Source organism: Drosophila mojavensis, unplaced genomic scaffold (assembly GCF_018153725.1).
Source record: "Drosophila mojavensis isolate 15081-1352.22 unplaced genomic scaffold, ASM1815372v1 contig_72, whole genome shotgun sequence".
Lineage (NCBI taxonomy): Eukaryota > Metazoa > Arthropoda > Insecta > Diptera > Drosophilidae > Drosophila > Drosophila mojavensis.
In genome coordinates, this window is record NW_025318897.1 from 372,635 (window position 1) to 388,860 (window position 16,226).

Here is a 16,226-nt window from a genome sequence, read left to right on the forward strand (position 1 = left end):
ATTTTTTACCGTGCTCATGGTTCGTTCCACTTGGCCATTAGCTCGGCTAGCACCGGTACTAATCAAATGCAAGTTTATTTTCTTATCTGCACAGAATTGACTAAACTTTGCACCCGTAAAACACCTTCCCTGGTCAGCTATTATTCGGTTTGGTACTCCAAACAAGTGAACAGCGGATTGAACAGCATTTATGCACCTTTCACTATCTAATTTAAGGCTATGACTAAGATAGACAGATAGATAGACTTGGTAAACGCGTCTACTTGAACGATAACATATTCCTTCTGATCACTTTTGCCACTTAGTTTTCCACTTATATCGATATGGATAGTGTGCCAAGGAATATTGATTTTCGGTATTGGATGTAATTCTGCTTGTATTTTCCCTGATTTTATCTAAAGTCTTCTCCCAACCTAAATGCATTATTGACTCGTTTACTTGATTTATAACGGACCATCTAAAGGCACGTGGCACCACTGGTAAACAACGAGTTCTGTCATTTCTTTGTATTTTCCGGTGAAGAACTTCTGCCCTTAGCTCATAGGTTTTCGCAATGTTTTCAGCAAGGGAAAAATCTTTTAATTTATTCTCAATTTCGGCTATGTCGGAGTCTCGACGCTGTTCAGCATTGAGCCAGTTGCTTGAAATTTCAGTCAGGCTAACTCTTTTCTCTTCAATCAGCCTAACTGCGGAAGTAGGCTTTAGCAAAAGAGGATTTCTTGACAAAAAGTCGACGTGCGCCATTCTTTTTCCTTCTCTATATTGAATATCAAATGTAAACGCCTGCAAATAAGCCCACCAACGTTGAACTCTGGGAGTCAACTCTTGCTTAGTTTTCGACGCCTTTAGCGAGCTACAATCAGTAAACACAGTAAAATTTCTTCCCAACAAATAATGTCGAAAATGTTTAATAGAGTTTACAACAGCTAGACTTTCCAACTCATAAGAGTGATATCTTGACTCTGCAGGTGAAGTAGTTTTGCAATAGTATTCTATTACATGAGGTTTGTTGCTAATTTTGTGTAATAAAATTGCACCGTAGCCATCACAACTTGCATCTGTATGCAACTCAATTGGATAATTTGGGTCAAAAATGATAAGCACTGGTTTATCAGTAAGAATAGAAATAACCTTTTTCCGTATCTGCTCGTGTTCAGTTTTCCAAATAAATTTACTTTTCTCTGAAGTTAAGAAGTACAACGGTTTCATCAACTGTGAAAATCCCTCAATAAATTGTCGGAAATAAGATGCCAAGCCAATGAATTGTCTAAGTGTTGTGACTGACTGTGGAGGTGGCAGAGCAGTCAACGCTACTATTTTCTGAGGATTTGGACGAATTTCACCCGCACTAATACTGTAACCTAAATATTGAATCGATGTTTTCAAACAAGTAAGAAGGCTCTAGTCGAGACTGCTCGACTAGGAGATACCCTGAACCCTCTAAGCTGATATTCTAATCATTCTGCATTTTTATGCACACATACATACACATGCATCCACACGCACGCATAAGCCTGCGCTCTGCTAACTGCGCAGTAAGCAGCGACTGCGCTTGGGCTGCGCTGCAGTGTGGGCATATTATGAGAATTTATTTGTTGAATAATTTCTTTTGTAGACATAAGATCTTAATGAAACTTTCAGAGTGTAATCATATGATGAATATGTGTGTACATTCCAAAGCACAATTTTCTAGTACTTGAAATGCGTTTTTTACAAATTGGGGAGAAAGGGGGCGTGGTATCCAAAATCTGTAAACTACAAAATCTGTGTATCCATACAACGCAAATTTGAAGTCTCCAGGTCTAAAATTGTTCAAATTAGGCTGAAAAAACAATGCCGATTTTTCGATTATTCTCGATAAAAAAGTTATCGGATGAATTATCGAAAAAATAAAGCAAACTCGTACTGCGTATGGTACACACGAGTATGCATGCCAAATTTCAGCTCTCTAGCTCATATAACTTCAGAGATCGACGCACTCATACGGACGGACGGACGGACGGACAGACGGACAGGGCTATATCAACTCAGCTCGTCGCGCTGATCAAGAATATATATACTTTGTGGGGTCTGCCACGCCTCCTTCTGCCCGTTACATACTTTTTCACAAAACCATTATACCCTGATTTCCCATTTTCAATGGGTTCAGGATATAAAAAGAACACTTTGTGATGTTGAATGAAAATCCAGCCCTTGTTAAGGTGTTTAGAACAATTTCTAGTCTCTCTAACGCTTGACCTATCGTTGAGGCAATTATCAATATGTCGTCCATATAGACGATATCATACGAATTTGCTAATTCACCTAAAGCTTGCATCACTAAGCGTTGAAAAACAGAAGGTGCATTTTTACGTCCGAATGGCATAGATAACAAGTAAGAAGACTCTAGTCGAGACTGCTCGACTAGGAGATACCCTGAACCCTCCAATCTGATAATCTAATCATACATACACACGCACGTATTAGAACGCGCTCTGCTAACTGTGCAGTAAGCAGCGACTGCGCTTGGGCTGCGCTGCAGTGTGGGCAACATTATAAGAATTTATTTGTCGAATAATTTGATTTCTAGACGTACAATCTTAATGAACATAATCATAATGCTCAAATGTATGAACATTTCAAAGCACAAGTCTATAGTATTTGAAATACGCTTTTTACAAAGGTGAGGGTAAGGGGGTGGAAATAGGAATGGGGGGGTAAATTTTAACAAAAATCGAAATCGTATAAAATATATATAAGTCCACATTTAAAATTTGGAAGCTCTAGCTCTAAAGGTGTAGGAGATATAATTAAATAACTAGTTTTCGATAAGGTTTTTAATCGATAATAAAATATCGAGAGTATTTATCGATATTTAGAGAAAAACTTGATATGCGCGTGATATACACGGACCTAGGAAAAAAAATTTCAAGTCTCTAGCTTTTATATCTTCTGAAATCGACGCGTTCATACATACGGACGGACGGACGGACGGACAGACAGACGGACAGGGCCAAATCGACTTAGCTCGTCACCCTGATCAAGAATATATATATTTTTTTTGTGGGGTCTGCCACGCCTCCTTCTGCCTGTTACATACTTTTAACAAAACCATTATACCCTGATTTCCCATTTTCAATGGGTTCAGGGTATAAAAACTCATACGGACCATCAGGGGTCACAAATGCTGTATACTCGATTGAATCAGAGTGTAAAGGAATTTGATAATACCCACTGGCCATATCTAAACAAGTAAAGTAATTAACACCTTGAAGTCTATTTATTTGATCCTGTATAAGTGACAACGGATATTTATCAGCCACTGTATTCGAATTTAACTCTCTATAGTCTACACAAAGTCTATCCGAACCATTTTTCTTCTTGACCAGCAATATGGGGCTTGCGTATGGTGAACAGCTTGGTCTAATTATGTTGCATTTTAACAATTCGTTAATTTTTTCTCTTACTAAATCTCGCTCGCATGGACTTAATCGATATGGCCTTCTTTGAACTGTTTTATTTGGATCGATTAATCTAATTTTCATTTCGCCAACTTTCACTTTAGTACCTGGAATGCCTTTTATAAAAGAATTTGAATACTTTGCCAATAATGAATTAAGTTTTATTTTATCTTGGACGTCAAGATCGGTGTCAATATCGGTCGGCTCACTGCCGGTACATAGATTAATTATTTTAGCTCTCGAAATCTTAAATTGATTTGATGAAACAACAATATCAAAACCTTGATTTAGTATTTCCCGACCAATGACAATATTGTTTTCCATTTGATCATCACTTATTACATAAAACAGAATTTCAATGCAATAGTCATCAATGTTTACACTACTTAATATTTGTACTGTACTACATATTCCACTACCGCCTAAGCCCTTTAGCATAACAACATTATTCGATCTTTTGCCAGACGTTGGCGCCCGACTTGTCTGAGTTAAATTTAGGTAGTTGCACTGATTTACTTTGCACTGTGTCCGTTGTTGTTGTTTGTAAAGCCCGCACCAGTTCAATTAAATTTTTATTTTGCATTTCCGTTATGGCTTTCCATGACGCATCTACTGTTGAAGGTAGAGGGCCAGATCCCACTTCTGATGTCGGAACAGTATTATTGTCGGTCATCGTTTCGCGCAGCGAGTTTCGATCGCACTTGAATCCTAGACGCAACTAGCTTGTGTCTCTCAATTATTCTTTGTGCCTACTCTCGAACCTCACTCGGCGACAGCGACACAACGCTGTCGCCCCGCTAAAACGGTACTTCTTAAGCGACAACATGCAAATATTGGCTGATGCAATATGATGAAATCAATTCCTGGAACTTAGCCGAAAACTACAACCACACTCATACAATCTCATTACACACCGAGACTACAACTACACGCATAAGTACGAAGGCACACAGAAAAGGGAAAATATGCGAGTAGGTAGTAAGCACAATTACAGTGCGCGCCAACATATTAATACTACTTGCTTCGAAATACTCTTGGTACAGTGGATACTCAATATGTATGCATACTAAACGATGTTCCTGAATCAACAATAAATTTGCAGTCGTTATTTGCAGCAAATTATACATTTTCGCAATGCTCGGGCAACAGTTTTCATGCCGCCGATGGGCCAAAACTGCAGTCGAATTGCTCCAAGCAAAGCCTGCGGTCCAGCATGATGATGCTTTTGATGAAGATGGGAGATTATAGCGAAGTTTAAGGGATGGTTTTTGGTTAAGATCATTTGGTGGCGCGCATCGAAGCCGAGAGTAGAGTGTCCTAAACGACCACCAACTCTTAGTAATCCAAAATCCAAATTCCATAAATGGAAATAGCGAAAGAATGGCGCTTGACGAGTGTATATTCTTTCCATTCTGTAGGGCAGAGTATTGCGGTTGCAACTGAGCTTTTTGAACAAGACGACATAATAGGAACGATCCTTGACGCAGATCGTCTGATGATAACTCAGGTGATTTTATTTTCCGGATGACGCATTTCAGGCAGGCATGCCTCAGACAAGCAGTGCCTGGGCCAATAGTGTTTTTCGTTTTGCAAGAAATAAGGTCCATGCATCCATAATTTTGAGTGCAAGAGCTCTAACGGTGCCACTCCTTTAGATAACATATCCGCCGGATTCATTTCAGTTGGCACGTAATGCCACTCCATGCCGATCGTGAGCTGCTGTATGGCACAAATATTGTTAGCGACAATCACATTGAATTTGGATGGCTCTTCCTTTAGCCAAGACAAAACCACCGTTGAGTCTGACCAACAATGCATCTCATATTCGAACAAGTTCAGTTTCTTTATTTCGTTTATCAAGTTCGCTAGCAGAAATGCAGCGCATAACTCGAGTTTAGGCACAGTGAGGGTCTTTAGTGGGGCGACACTAGCCTTGGAATAAAGTAGCTGCACTTTGGGCTTAAAAGTGAATATAAAGCTATCCTTTTGAGGCTCCCAGATGAGTCCGAGAGTTTTTGTCACATCAGTGCCATCGTTTTATAGCGTAAATGTATATTTTAGCGTAAATGTATATTCTCTGAATACGTTTGAAATGTACACGCCGCTGATGATCCGCAAGGTTTCCCTCTGGATGTCCTTGCTGTTCCCACGATGTCCTTGCTGTTCCCACGATGTCCTGGGAGTCCTGATTTACCACTCGCGTTGACTTTCACTTGACTTTGGCACTTTCTTCACGCACTTCGACTTTTCACTTTATATCTTCTCTTCAGTATAGTTTCGACAGCCTCGTATGGGGCTGCTGATGGCCTTTATACCCCAGCCACAGGCCCTGCTTCGTGTGGTAACGGGGCCTGTTGGGCTCTGGAGCGGGGCCTTTCTGTCGCTCGTGCCCATAAAAACGTTAAAGTGGCATGATATGGGTGACGCCACTTTCCCGCCAAATTGCGTGGCAGCCTCCCATTGGCCGAAGTACCGTTGTTGCCATGCGAGTGAAAATGTTCACTGCTATCACCCGGCCCGAGCGGCACCTCGGCTATCGTCGTGCGTGCGATGCGAACCCATTGCTGAATCTGTAGGAGCGAAAGAGACCGCCTCCAACAGGACTTTGACCCCCTTTCCAGTGCGAGGGTCGCTCCTACAGTATTCGCGTCGCTGTGTGGAGCAACATGTATATGCAAGTATATGCATATAAACGCACAGCAAATACATACGTTTATATACATTAATACGTGCATACCTATATTGCTCCTCACACTCCCCTCTTTCTTTGGGAAAACACGAGACCATCGTGTTTGTATTTGGCGCCCGTCTCCGCTGCGCTGCTCCGTTTTGCGTCGCTCCTTCCCTCGATGCTGCACTGATCGCTGCTGTTAACGCTCTGTTAATGTTATCAGCTGCCTTTTACCCTTACCGCTGGCAATGCTGTGAAGTAAGGTAAGTGAATGGGGTTAATATTTTTATAAGTCTCAATAAAATTGTAATAAAAATTTTGTTTTCCGGCTGGGCATCTTTTCCTCCATGCCACTTGACCTGATGACCTGCCGCTGCCAATGCCCACGCCGGGCGCTGCTGCAAAACTCGCCTCTCGGTTTTGCAGCCCCCGGTGGCATTGGCGCACGCGCGCACGGCAATGGCCATTTCATGCATTTGGCGCATGTTGTCCCTCGCCGTTGGAGACGTCTCTCTGCTGGTTCCTGCTCCTCTTTGGACCCTTGGGGATGCCCCGGTGGGCACTGCAGTCATTCCATGTACTGCTACTAGGAGATCGGGCCACAGACGTCGTTCGCAAATGGGCACCGGTGTCAAGTCTTTGGTGTCGGTACGCTTGTTGGCCCCTCCTCTTTCGCGCAGAGCTCCAGCAAAGTCGCTGGCCAGTGCGCGAGGATCGGTTGCCAAGCTTTTCCGACGTCCAGAGACTCGTAGCCGGTGAAGCCAATCGCGTGGCAGGCGTCTGTAACCACACTTTCCTTGAAGACAGCCACATGCCCGACTGCATGCCCCGCATTTATGATGGGCCGCCGCTGCCTCTGCTGCCCACGCCGAGCGCTGCTGCAAAATTCACCTGTTGGTTTTGCAGCCCCCGGTGGCTTTGGCACCCGTGCGGCGGCCACCTGCCATGCCAACTCCCTCGTCGTCCTCTCCGTTGCGGCACTGCAGAGACATTCTTGGATTGCTGTTGGGAGTTGGCCACATCGATGTCGCTCGCAACTGCTACCGGTGCCCAACTTTGACGCCGGCTGCCATTTTACGGCTCAATCCTCATTCGCGCACATCTCCAGCAAAGCCGCTGGCCAGTGCGCGAGGATCGGCCAACAAAACGCGCCTACGCACAGACAACCGGCTGGAGCCGTCGCGTGGCAGGCATCGATGGTGAACCAATCTCCTAATGGGCAACCCAAAAATATGCCTTTAGATGTCGCTCGCTTTGACATCTTCATGCCGCTTCGTGCGCTAGCGATCGCTGAGCAGCCGACGTAGGCCCTTGACCCTTGCCTACGCTCGCTTCGCTGTGTGTGTGTGTGCAGAAATTCTTTCGCCTGGAATGCGTGCGGTTTGTTGTTGTTTTTCCGCTTTTCGCTTTCGCTAGAGCAAATACATAATTTCAGCTGCGCGCGTTATTGTTGCGCATCTGCCGTATATGAGTGATGCTTGCGCATGCACTGCTTTGTTATTGTATCTGTGCATTGTGCATTGCGGATGCACTCGCAGATAAGTTTTTCGGTGCCGCACTGTACACTGCTTGCTGTCGTGCGCGCGCAGTTCAAACAAATTGTTGTTGCGCTCCCATAAACGTAATTTTCCCGGTGGCAACTGTAGTTTTCCAGCCACAGATGCATTTCGCAGCCAAAATTATGCACTTTTGAGCAAAATGTTTGCCGTCTTTTTCCCTTGAACCCATTTTCAATGGGAAATCAGGGTATAATGGTTTTGTTGAAATGTATGTAACAGGCAGAAGGAGGCGTGGCAGACCCCACAAAGTATATATATTCTTGATCAGGGCGACGAGCTGAGTTGATTTGGCCCTGTCCGTCTGTCTGTCCGTCCGTCCGTCTGTCCGTCTGTCCGTATGTATGAACGCGTCGATTTCAGAAGATATAAGAGCTAGAGACTTCAATTTTTTTTAAATGTCCGTAATTACAGCGCGCATATCAAGTTTATCATTAAAAATCGATAACTCATCCCGATCTTTTTTTATCGATAAAAAACCTTAGCGAAAACCAGTTATAAAATTATATCTTCTACACCTTTATTGCTAGAGTCTCCAAATTTTTAATATATGTTTATATGCAATTTATACAATTTCGGTTTTTGTTAAAATTTACCCCCCACCTCTAAATTCACCCCCTCACCCTCACTTTTGTAAAAAGCGTATTTCAAATACTAGAGACTTGTGCTTTGGCAATTACATGCATATCCATGTTATAATCATAATCTGAAAGTTTCATGAAGATCGTACGTCCACAAAAAGTTATTAAACAGTTAAGTTCTCATAGTAAGCGCTCACTGCCGCCCATGCGTGTTTATGCTTGTGTGTGTATATGTATGTAATTGTTTGTGTATATATGTGTGTGTGTGTGTGTGTGTATGTGTGTGTGTATGTATGTGTGTGTATGTATGACTGTGTGTGTGCGTGTGTGTGTGTGTGTGTGTGCGTGCGTGTTTCTTGTGTAAGCTGGAAGACGCGAAAAATTTTTGGAAAAGCTATTACTCCAAGGGTTCAGGGGATCTCGTAGTCGAGTAGTCTCGACTAGAGCTTTCTTACTTGTTTTTTAATTGTTTAAAAATATTTATATATTTTTTCTATTTAATTTATATTTTTAAATATACTGTCCTTCCAAAAGGGGTCTGGTCCTTCGATGGGCCAGTGTACAATATATTTATAAAAAATGTAGACAGCAACTTGCGGTCTCTCTGAAGTAAATGAAGTGCTGGCACCGGTGTTCAATTTTGTACTGATTTAATAAATTTAACATCAACGCAAGCGCAGCATGCACAGTAGAGAGCGCACCTATGCGCATCTAACCCCGAGCAGCGAGAGAGCGATCTTTTGGAGAGCGACACTCCCGTGCTAGCGCTTACAACAACAACTTCTCTGTACAGTGGTTCAGCTTCAATTACTTAACCTATACAATATAACCTATACAATATAATAATATAACCTATACAATATAATAATATATAATATAATATAATTCAGAGAGCAAATATCCAAATGCCTTAACATCGGCCGCGTTGAAAGGCCGCAGGGCTTCAATAATATGGTGTATTAGTGTAGTGGCAGTGGTGCAACGCGATGAATTGCCCTTTTATATGTGCCATTTTTTGTCTTAACGACAATTACGCGCACTCTACCATCTCCTCCGACTATGGCTTCCGTCACCACGCCTAGCATCCACTGTTGTGGAGGAGCGTTGTCCTCTCCCACGAGCACGACTGCTCCGACCTGTACGTTCTGCCTCTTCTTCGTCCATTTTGACTTCTGCTGCAGGCTGAGCTGGTAGTCCCTTGACCAGTCGTTCCAAAATCGACGCTTGATGCTTGATGTCAGCTGCCATCTTTTTAAGCATGTCAGCTTGACGTCGTCGACTGGCTCTGTGGATGCGATTGGCAGCGGCACGAGCGTTGCTCCTATCAGGAAGTGCCCGGCACTTCGCCGTCGTTGGGGTTGCTGCTGGGAGCGACCATTGGCCCCGAATTGAGCACGGCCTCTACCTCGACCAGCACGGTGGCCACCTTGTCCTGGCGCAAGATTGCGCTGCCCATTCCCTTCAACGGCAATCCCTTGGCAGATTTGCCGCTTCCCAAAGGCCGCCGAAATGCGGCGCTCGAGGATGAATGAAAACAACTTCCATTCCCCGCTCCACAGCAAACGTTTCCGTATCCGCTGTGTTGCCATGGAAAGTAGCTTTGCGGTCCAGCGTGCGTGCAGCACCCACGAAATTGGTGGCATTGTCGCAGTATAGCTTCCGGACAAGCCCACGTCGACCAATGAACCTGGATAAACACATCAAAAAAGTATTCGAGGTTAAATCGGTGACTAATTCGAGATGCACAGCCTTCGTGGTAAAACAAACAAATATGGCAATATACATTTTAACTGGCGATTTGCCACGAATTCCCAGCGAAACTAGTATTGGACCACAAAAGTCCGCTCCACTGATCTCAAATGGCCTATTTCCATGTAAGCGATCAGCGGGAAGATTACCCATTATTTGGGATAAGAGTTTCGGTTTGTAGCGAAAACAATGTACGCATTTTCTAACTACTGCATTGCAAGCCTCTCGAGTATTGACCAGCCACACCTGCTGACGAAGCAGGCCCATTAGTACCAGTGGATTGGCGTGGCGTGAGAGCGATGCGAATGCTCCAAATAAAGCGTCACAAAGCGACACTTTTTTGGAAGCAACAAGGGGAATTTGGCATTATGTGCTGGTGGTGCCTTCAATAGACGACCTCCGACTCGAGGAAACCACAACACACGCCTGCCATGCTGATGTGGGTGCAAAAAAGGTGTCAGTTTTGGCAATGACGGTTGCAACACGATTGATTTCTTTATTTTCTTATTTTCTTCGCTGAATTCAATATGTTGAACTACAGATATGACTAGGAGGAATGCGAAACTTAATTCAGAAGCTGTAGGAACAAGTGAAGAATGGCTCTCTTGTTTTCCATCAATAAAGCGGAACATATATGCAACTATGCGGATTAACTTAGAGAATGACGAAGTTGATTCAATAAGTTGTATGACGGGATTTGTTACCTCATCGACCGCGATCATAGTAATTGCAGTTCTACGCTTCTCTAGCAGCTCTAACTGTTTTGATAAGGTGATTTGTGGGTTGGCTGGCTACAACGTGTCAGAAAGCTTTAAAAATCCTGGTCTGCAAAACCACAATGATGTTTTAAGCTACTCAACTGAACAACCCCGAGATACAATATCTGCTGGGTTATCTTTAGTTGGTACATGACGCCAAGATACATTAGTTGTCAACTCTTGGATGGTTGCCACGCGATTAGCAACGAATGTGTTCAAGCTAGATGAATGCATTCGCAGCCAATGAAGCACAACCTCCGAGTCTGACCAAAATGTGACTTGATTGATAGGACAATCAAGTATTTTCTTTACCGCATCCCACTAGGTAGCTAACAATTCTGCAGCACACAACTCCAGCCGCGGAACAGATTTTGTTTTCAAGGGTGCTACCTTCGATTTGGCGACTAGCAGCCTGGTAATAATACCCTCATTCTTATATATAAACAACAACCGTAAGCTCGCGTTGAGGCATCAGCAAATCCATGGATTTGGCATCCTTTTGCTTTGAGTGTGCCAACGTAACGAGGAATATGCAACGAGCTTAAGTTTGAGAAACAGCTAGTTACTGCCTCAAATTCATGCCTCATTTGGACAGGCAATTGGTCATCCCACCCAAGTTTATGCAACCACATTTCTTTTAAAAGGACCTACGCACGAGTTACGATGGGACTTAACAAACCTAAGGGGTCGTATAACCTTGCCACAAATGACAAAACGGATCTTTTGGTCGGCTGTACTTCTACTGGACAGCTCATGGAATATCTAAAACTGTCATTCATCGGATTCCAAATTAATCCCAATGTTTTAGTGTCCTCTTGATGACCAATGACTATATCGTTTCTAGCTGGTTGTGCTGCGAGTTGTTTACAATTGGACGACCATTTTGTGAGAGGAAACCCAAACGCTTGAAGAATTGCTATCAAGTGTCGATGTAACAAGCACAATTCTTCAACGCTATCTGCTCCTGTCAACAAGTCATCAACATAGAAATCTTGGGCTAACGATCTTGCAGCAGCTGGATGAGTGGAAGCATGCAAGTCGCTTAGATGTTTTAAACATCGAATTGCTAAGAATGGAGCAGTCACTGTCCCATACGTTACTGTATTTAAACGAAAAATTTTTAACGGATCGGTGGGAGTTTCCCTCCACACAATAAGTTGAAAGTTGCGGTGGGACTCGTCAAGTTCAATTTGACGGTACATTTTAGCGATGTCTGCTGTAGCAGCCCAAGGACGAAGTCGAAATCTTAACAAAGTCTCCCACAACTGCGGCTGGATGGTCGGACCCACCATGAGTAGATCATTCAGCGACAATTGAGATGAGGACTTGCTAGATGCATCAAACACTACTCGAAGTTTAGTATCCACTGTGCGGTCTTAGCACGCATTGATATGGGATGAAATAATGCGGCTCTCTCGGAATTTGATTGTTAGTTGGGCTCATGTGACCCAAGGCCAAGTATTCTTTCATAAAGTCAATGTACATTCGCCGAATGTCTTCTTGCTTGCTCATTCTTCTTTCCAAGGCCAGAAATCGTCGCTTGGCTGTGTCATAAGACGTACCAAGACAATGTGGGCTTGATTTGAATGGCAGCGACACTCTGAAACGACCCGAGGTAGTTTGGCAAATAGTCTCCACAAATGACTTCTCGCACAGTTGTTGCTCTGGGGTATACATATTCGAATTAATTGTATATGGCGAACTATTGAATGTCGTCGTTTACGACACTAATGAAAGTCGACGAACTATTAGTTGCATTCAATGTTCGGCAGCGACCAGATACAATCCAACCGAAGGCAGTCAATTGCAGTGTTGGGCTGTTATCAAGTCCCTTTATTTTGCCTTCTCTTAATATATAAAAAAAAAAATATCAGCACCGAGCAACAAATCAATACGTTGTGGCTTGTGGAACTGAGGATCAGCTAATTGTACGTTCTCAGGTACCTTGATCTCTTCAGTGTGCTTCTCTGGTTGATACGACGAAATGAAACGTAACACACCAAAGTCTGTTCGGATTTCTAAGTCGTCCGTTCGGGACGCTATTGAAGTTTGAACGCTGTGACGAACAGATGACTGACAATTAGCAATGCCCAACAATTGAATCCCAGATCTTTGCCGTTTTAATTTCAACTGTTTTGCAAGTTCTTCAGTTATGAAATTAACTTGCGAGCCGGAATCTAATAAAGCTCTAGCTAAATGATAAGATCCAGATTGATCTTTAATCTTCACAACTGCAGTTGCCGAAAGAACTTGATTAGAGGCTATCCGTGCGTGATTTACAGATGAAATCTGTGACGAAGTGACACGAGGGACTGCTGATACAACTGCTGAGCTACTTTGAGCCGCCTCAGAGCTGTATCTATGCAGTATGGTATGGTGCGGCTTAGAGCACACACGAAAGTGGGCTGATTTGCAAGCAGCCACTGAGTGTCCTGTTCGCAAACAATTTATACAGAGCGGATAGCTGTTTGCGAACGTAAAACGTTTCTGGCAAGGCATTGCTGCGAACGACGAGCACGAGTGAATGAAGTGATCGTTCTTTTTACAAAACACGCATTTGGGACTCTGCGGCTCACTGGGCAGAGCGACAGCTAGTGAAGTTTTCCCAATTCTTTTCCTATTATCCTGAGCTACCTTACGACGTGGACCAGATGAGTCTTCAGCACTTAAATGCTGATACCGTCTGTTCAAGGCAGCTTCACAATCTTGCCACAATGGAAGCTTATTGTAGTCAAGATTCTTTTCCCACCTAGAGCGCGTGCCAGCGCTTTCATCATTACTAAATGGATGAGCATGGCATTCGAAATCTGCTTATCAGATCCTAGCAATAATAGAGATTCGTAAATGGCACGGACTGAGTCTATCAGCATGCGCAAAGGTGATGCTGACGGTTCGGACATGTGTGGGAGATCAAATAGTTTTGAAATGCTGTTAAAAAATATGAGACACTGATTGTCGTACACATTTTTTAAAGCAGCTAACGCTTTTGGGTAATTTGCATCTGTCACCTGATATGCCTTGACAGTGCCTAATGCTTCTTTGTCCAAGCATGACAACAAGTGATTAAACTTTTCTATATTTGATAACCCTGGCTCGTTGTCGACTAAACTCTCAAAAAGTCCTATGAAATTCTTATATTCCGAATATTCTCCGCTAAACTTTGGCAGCTTTATATTCGGTAGATTCCTAGAGTGTGACACTGAGCTAATCATTGTAGAGTTAGCGCTCCGTTGATGACTCGTCCATAGACCTATTCTTTCCTCGCTTATTAGTCATGATGCTATAAGTGAAGCTCAGTTGAAACCAATTTCAACCGAAAGAAATAAAAATTCACTTAATGTATGACAACAAGCGAAGAGCAAGTCAAGAATATTAACAAATGCGCGCGATCGTAATAAATCTCAATATATTACGCTGGCAGTGTTAAACTATACTTGAGTGACTGTTACAGACAGCTGATAACGATATAGCGAAGACAATAACCAAAATGTTGAGTGACTATTTGGGCAAGTGGTCTATTGAGTGATATTTGACTGTAGAGCGACTGAGTGCAATGCATTCACAAGCGAGAGCGCGTCGGTATGAATGCCAAAATATAAGTGCAGATCGAGCTCATACGATGAGCGCAAAGCGAGAGTGCAAGTTTTGAGCGAGAATATATCCAAGTTACGAGCGTAAGTTTTGAGCGCAAAGCGAGAGCGCTGCTGCGTGTGCAAGCGTGGGTGCAAACGATATTACAAGCGCGCATGCAAATGATGAGCGTAAATTAAAGCGAAATTTACTGTGTAAGCGCGAGTGCAAACGATATAGCAAGTGAGTATGCAATGAGCGCAAAATGAGCGCGCACTAATATGTGCAAGCGAGACAGTAAAACGAGAACGCAACTATAAGTGCAAGCGCGAGTGCAAACGATATTGCAAGTGAGTTAACACATGAAGAGCGTTAAGTACGAGCGCAATTTACTGTGTAAGCGCGAGTGCAAACGATATTGCAAGCGCGCATGCAAATGAAGAGCGTAAATTAAGAGTGCAATTATCTGTGCAAGCGAGAACGAACTTTAACGAGCGAGCGAGAGCGAGTTGTGAGCGCAAGCGCAAAACGAAAGTGCGAGACGAAAATGAGCAAAAAACTGTAACACACTAACGGCGCCAAAGAAAACTTGGATTATGCGAGGCAATAGAGATTGAATTTTTTTTGCATATCAAAGGTCAATTACATTATGCACCTTATTTTTTTTTATTTTTTATTAAGTTTCAATTTTAAATAAGCTCAACACAATGTACATAGGCGTAGATTGTACATACATTAATATTTTGTATGTCTCAAGTAATGCATTTACTTATTTATCGCTCGCATTACTTGGTCATCTATGTGCTCTATGTATTTATGCACTTCCCTGATTATCCACAAAATCCATAATCCAGCTTCCTTCAATTCCAGAGAGTGTCCACCCGGGGGCGCCAAAAATGTCCTTCCAAAAGGGGTCTGGTCCTTCGATGGGCCAGTGTACAATATATTTATAAAAAATGTAGACAGCAACTTGCGGTCTCTCTGAAGTAAATGAAGTGCTGGCACCGGTGTTCAATTTTGTACTGATTTAATAAATTTAACATCAACGCAAGCGCAGCATGCACAGTAGAGAGCGCATCTATGCGCATCTAACCGCGCGCAGCGAGAGAGCGATCTTTTGGAGAGCGACACTCCCGTGCTAGCGCTTACAACAACAACTTCTCTGTACAGTGGTTCAGCTTCAATTACTTAACCTATACAATTTCGATAATAATTCAATTTCTTAATATATATATTGTATAATAATATATAATATAATATAATTCAGAGGGCAAATATCCAAATGCGTTAACATACACCGAAATTGAAATTTTAACCATACTTAATGTGCGTTTTTAATATTTTGGTTATTCTAGCAGATTCTTAGAATCACATCAGCAGTTAGTTTCGTTTAGTTTTGGTAGATGGCGCTGCAGCAGTGAATCTATTTGAGTTTTGCCACTACCGCTTGACGAAGTGAGGTGGCGTAGTTTGTTAGCTGCATGACGATCGATCGAGAAGTCGCGGTTCGAATCCCGATCGGTGCAGCTGATGTTAACTTTTTTAATTGTTTCAAAATATTTTTATATTTTTTTAAATGAGTTTGGTATTTTATTTATATTTGTAAATACATCGAAATTGAAATTTCAAACATACTAAATGGGCATTTTTATTTGTTGGGTTCAGGGTAGTATCTAGTCGAGCACTCTCGACTAGAGTTTTCTCACTTGTTTTTTTTTATACCCTGAACCCATTTTCAATGGGAAATCAGGGTATAATGGTTTTGTTGAAATGTATGTAACAGGCAGAAGGAGGCGTGGCTGACCACACAAAGTATATATATTCATGATCAGGGTGACGAGCTGAGTCGATTTGGCCCTGTCCGTCCGTTTGTCCGTATGTATGAACGTGTCGATTTCGGA

At 42.8% G+C, this 16,226-nt stretch overlaps 1 long non-coding RNA gene across 1 annotated transcript; it reads right to left on the reverse strand.

The window, feature by feature from the left end:
- Nucleotides 1-8,991: 8,991 nt before the first annotated feature.
- LOC122757389 lies at nt 8,992-15,552 on the reverse strand. Its single transcript, XR_006357414.1, has 2 exons — nt 15,519-15,552; nt 8,992-9,064 (listed from the first exon to the last, which is right to left on the reverse strand). It is a non-coding gene; the product is annotated as an uncharacterized LOC122757389 (long non-coding RNA).
- Between the last annotated feature and the right edge of the window lie 674 nt (nt 15,553-16,226).